This window comes from Dioscorea cayenensis, unplaced genomic scaffold (assembly GCF_009730915.1).
Source record: "Dioscorea cayenensis subsp. rotundata cultivar TDr96_F1 unplaced genomic scaffold, TDr96_F1_v2_PseudoChromosome.rev07_lg8_w22 25.fasta BLBR01001145.1, whole genome shotgun sequence".
Lineage (NCBI taxonomy): Eukaryota > Viridiplantae > Streptophyta > Magnoliopsida > Dioscoreales > Dioscoreaceae > Dioscorea > Dioscorea cayenensis.
Window position 1 is genome coordinate 14,488 of NW_024087536.1, and position 4,988 is coordinate 19,475.

The 4,988-nt window shown below is 35.0% G+C and overlaps 1 long non-coding RNA gene across 2 annotated transcripts; it reads left to right on the forward strand.

Annotated features, from left to right (window-relative positions):
• Positions 1–372: 372 nt before the first annotated feature.
• On the forward strand, positions 373–3,820 carry LOC120255699. 2 transcript variants are annotated; one of them, XR_005535079.1, is made up of 3 exons: positions 373–527; positions 1,246–1,316; positions 3,549–3,820. It is a non-coding gene; the product is annotated as an uncharacterized LOC120255699 (long non-coding RNA). The 2 variants fall into 2 exon arrangements; XR_005535078.1 differs by lacking the exon at positions 3,549–3,820 and adding an exon at positions 2,519–2,932.
• The last annotated feature ends 1,168 nt before the right edge of the window (positions 3,821–4,988 follow it).

The window sequence follows — 4,988 nt, forward strand, 5'->3', positions numbered from 1 at the left end:
GTTCTTTTAATGCTATTGGACTCCTTTATTTTATTGGATTTATTTATTTATTTATTTTTATTTTATTTTGTTCTTGAGATTTATATCATTATCTCCTATTAATAATTTTCTGAGAAGAGAAGCTTCCTTGGTATTCCTCTTATTGTTCTTCATATTGGTACTACTTCTATCTTTATAATTATATTATTATTGTTCTCTTTAAAATTATTAATCTTACTATGTTATTATCCTTGTGATAATAAATTTTCAAGTAGAAGCTTCCATTGTTTTAAATAATAATAATAATAATAATAATAATAATAATAATAATAATAATAATAATAATAGTAATAGTGGTTAATTAGAAATGAGAAGAAACTTCTAGTCCTCATGTCTTCTCATCTCCTTCCTTGCTTCTCTAGTTCTCTCCAAGCCAAAGCTTCTCCAAAAAATAAAAAAAAAAATAAAAAAATCCTGAGTTTCATGGTGCCAAGGAAATGAAGAACTCTTCTTCTCTTGATCTCCATCTTTCCATCATCAAACCAAAGGTAGGTCTTCCAAGTTTTCATGGTTAAGATTTGGGTGATAGGTTTGAGATTTTTTTAAAAATTCTTTTGAAATTCTTGTGGTTGATTGGTAGAGCTTTTAGTTTAAATTGAAACTCTTTGTACCTAGATTTCACTTTACCTTAAAAAATCCTACTTGTAATCCTTGAAAACATATCAAAATCCACAGCTATGTTTTCTTTTCATTCACGGGTACTATAGCTACACTGTAGTGACGAAAATCTTTGGTTATTTCTCTTGTTTCTTTGGTGTATTGTGAAGCCTAGAACCTTTGGAATTCCTTGGTAACCCTGAAATCTAGTTATGAGCCAAGCTTAGGCCTCTTTAGGGTTGCATTTCTTGGATGAAGCTAGGGTTTGTTGTGAGTTTGATTTTGAGCTTGATTTCTTGTCTTTATTCTTGTTTATTGTTGATAGGCCTTGAGAGAAGTGTTGGTGTTGTTTTGTAAGGCTTTGATCTAGATTAATCCTTGAATCCTTGAACTTTGATTTTCAGAGTTAATGTAGAACCGAACCAATTAGGGTGTTCTTTGTTATCCTTGTTGTCATTAAGTGCTAAAAGAGATTGATTCTTGTTGGATCTTATAGGAGAGGTGCTTTGGAAAACCCCATGTGTTTATTTCTTATTTTGAGGGGTTCCTCCCACCCTTGATAATTTGGTGATTTTATCTTTAATCGATTGTTTTGGTTGGTTGTGCTAGGAGGTGAGGCTATGCCCAAGAGTAAAGAATCGGTGGGGGATTAACACCTGAATGGTTAACTCGCCAAGTTGGTGAGTTGGATTATTAGCATAATTCTATTAGAAAAGTATCAATAGTCATATCTATGTATCTCATTTCATGAAAAGCTTTATTGATTCTATAATTGAATTTATTTTCTTTGATTGATGGTTTATTGAATTCTTTTAAGCTCTTGAAATGTTATATTTGGTATATTAGAACAAAACTTAAAATATGCTCAAGTTTATTCTCAAGGGTTGTGAGAGTATTATACTTGTTTTGAAAGCTTTGCTATTGAATCTTAGTTTCTAAAATGAAAGTTTGAGACTTTTATTTTGATACTAAACAAGTTTATGCAAATCATTTATGCAATATATTTTGTAATATTGTTGATGTTATGATTAAAAGACGTGCTCAAGAATTTTTGTTTCAACTGATGCTATACATGAATTATGTTATCAACAGTTGCTTATATGATGTTCCATTGGTTAAAACCTCGTGGATGTTTTAAAAGTATATATATTGTTTTTGGTTTTCAAGTTCTATGTTTTGAAATATATGTTTTGAATTGTGAATTTTCAAGAGACATGATGTTTTTTTTTATGATAATCAAAAGGTTTGTGTGAACCAAATTAAATATCATCATGATAATGACATTTTCGAAGTATATTTCCAAAGAATATTATTGTATGATGTTTTCGATGAAAAGAGTTTCATTGAAAATGCTATGATCAAGTTATTCACTCTTGGAGTGAGAATTATGTTTGTGAACAATTGTGATCTTTTGATGAGACTGATGTTATCATATTGATGGATATACTTAGCCTACGGGCCGGAATGATATTTATTCATTTTGATGTCTCTCATTTATGATTTGTAAACATAGTTCTGAATAAGGACCCCTTTTATGTTGTGATAAATATTTGGATTTTATTATGTGAGCACTTGTGGGTCTTGAACATATCCATGGAAATGGTGGGCTACGGCCTTAATGCTCTTGGAGTGAGAATTATGTTTGTGAACAATTGAGATCTTTTGATGAGACTAATGTTATCATATTGATAGATATACCGAGCCTACGGGCTGGAATGATATTTATTCATTTTGATGGCTCTCATTTATGATTTGTAAACATAGTCTTGAATAAGGACCCTTTTTATGTTGTGATAAATATTTGGATTTTATTATGCGAGCACCCATGGGTCTTTAATATATCCATGGAAATGGTGGGCTACGGCCTTAATGTTCTTGACAGGGTGGTTTTGATGGTGACAAGAGGGATCCCCATTACTTATTGCAGTAGGGGTGTGGATGGTTTCCACCGGCTGACCTGTTTAGAGGTGGTGTGGAATACTGTCAAACCGGTTATGCCATTTCAAGTGGGAGTGTAGAGCCCTGACTTGGATATTGTTGAGTTGTTCAGAGTCACCACACGAACTTCCCAGCGGCCAACACCAAGATACGTGCATCTTGGTGGCTCCTGACCTAACCGAGGCAACGATTAGCAAGGGAGGGTTTTTGAGGCTATTTGGGATATTGTCAATTGTTTTAATTGTTGATTTATTTATTTTAAACATTTTGAACTATGAGTTATTAAAAGAATGTATGAATTTGGATTTCATACTTGTATGGATTCTGTGATGATTTAAAAAGTTTTTATCGTGCACTTTATTGGGGCAAACTTTTTTTCTTATGTTATACTTGTTATTTGATTAGCGACTTCTTTCTTTTGAAAATCTTGTTTATAGAGTTATTGGAAAATAACTCATGAATTTAGAATTGTATTTTACATTTGATATTGTTGGACTTGTTAAACCTTTAACTTGTTAGAATTGTGAATCCTTGTTTATTATAGTTTGCTATATCTACATTTATATTGAGAGGATCCGATTTATTTAAAATTTCGCAAAGTATTATTTGGGTGATCCATGTAATGTGTTTGGTAATCTAAATTTATTACTTTGGGTCTTTGAAAGAGTTTGTGTTTACTGGTGGACACTTAGCATGATGTTTAACTCATTTTATAATTCGAGCCAGTGTTGGGTATTTTGGAGATTTGTTGTATATAACCTTAATTGGGGTGAAAAGAAATTCTTGACACTACTTGTTATTTTATTATTTTAAAGATTATAATTATATGAAATTATGTTTTAAAACTAGTTATATTACCAACAAAGTATTAATTTGGTGGTTTATGATTTTTTTTTGGTATAATTCTAGTAGAGTGTGCTAACCTCTCACTGAGTAACTGTGGTTACTCACCTTCCTCCCTTTCCTCTCCCCAGGTTTCAGTTTAGCGAAGCGATGCCGATGTGAAGTGCATGGCAAGAATTTGTTTTAGGGTAGCTAATTTAGCTATTTGTGTATTTTTCCTAGTTCTTGGGTTGTAGTGTATTAATTGCATGAATGTAAACTTCTTGTTAATATTTATGTATTCATTTCAGTATCTTAAGAACCTTGGTATTAGTCATAGTGTAAGGATTGTACGAGGAACCTTACTTAGTGCTTGGTTTGTATAAAGATCTTGTATTTTAAAGTGCGAGCATTATGTTTCCTATCTTTAGATTGTCATGTTACTCTTGTAGGAAATGTTGCATTTAGTTTATTAATGAGCTTGTACATGAAACGAGTTAGCCTTACGATGATTTGGGGTTGAGGTAGGTGTTGACCTCCCTTGGGTTGTCGTGGCGGTGTGTCACGTGTGGGACCAGCGGGACGGGGCGTAACAAGTTGGCCCTCGAGGTGTTATCTACCTTTAAGTTATACCGCTACACCATCACGTTCCATTGAGCCGACTTCATCCAGTTCCAAGTTTACGATGCCTTGCAGTGGATGAGCTTGACAGAGTTCTTGGTCTATCTGGGACTATATGATTCGGAGTTCACTCAAACTCCTGCTTATGACGAGTTGTTAATTTCCCGGCCACCCGGGGATTCTGTGAAAAAGGCTTGGAGTCAACTTAGCACTGTAGCTATTTATGATCCTAATTGGACCAAGGCCACCACTCATCGTTCTCTGGTCCTTCGATACATTCATTATTTCCTCAGTCATTCTCTTACTGGTTGCGGTAACAGTAATGAGGTCGTCAGTCGTCGCAACTTTGATTTTCTGCTGAGCATAGTGGACGGATTCCACTTGTATTTGGGTTACGAGGTGGCAGTTTCTATTACACATCAGGGGACAGATCCTTGCATATGGGCCTTCTTCAGGGGACCGATTGCATGAGGACTATTGGGGGGTTTGCAACAATGTCCTTATAGACCTTGAGGTCGATGGGGATGTTGTAGTGCATCCATACTGCTAAGGAGTGGAGTATAGAGTTTAGCAGTCCACTCCTTCGACTGCCGCTTCAGAAGTGCCTCGATAGCTGTGGATACCCCTGCCTTACCACCACCTGATTTTACTTCGTAGCCACGATCCCGATCACCCCCTCATGCCCTGAACCAAATCACTTATTCAACAACAGCATTCCGGTGGGTATAGAGGATCGTCATTCGGATAGCTAAGCATCTTGGTGTGAGACTCTCCCCTGAGTGTCTGATTTGGCATATTGGGGTTGATACTTCTGATTTGGAGGAGTCTTTGGGTGATTCTGTGGGATGGAGCAGTGATTCTCGTCCTAGGACTGCACATTTCTGAGTCCAGCTTTGCCGACGTAGTCTACCTTTCATATTATACTTCTTTTTATCTTCTTTTGTTTGTTTCCTTTTATTGTTTGTCTTGTT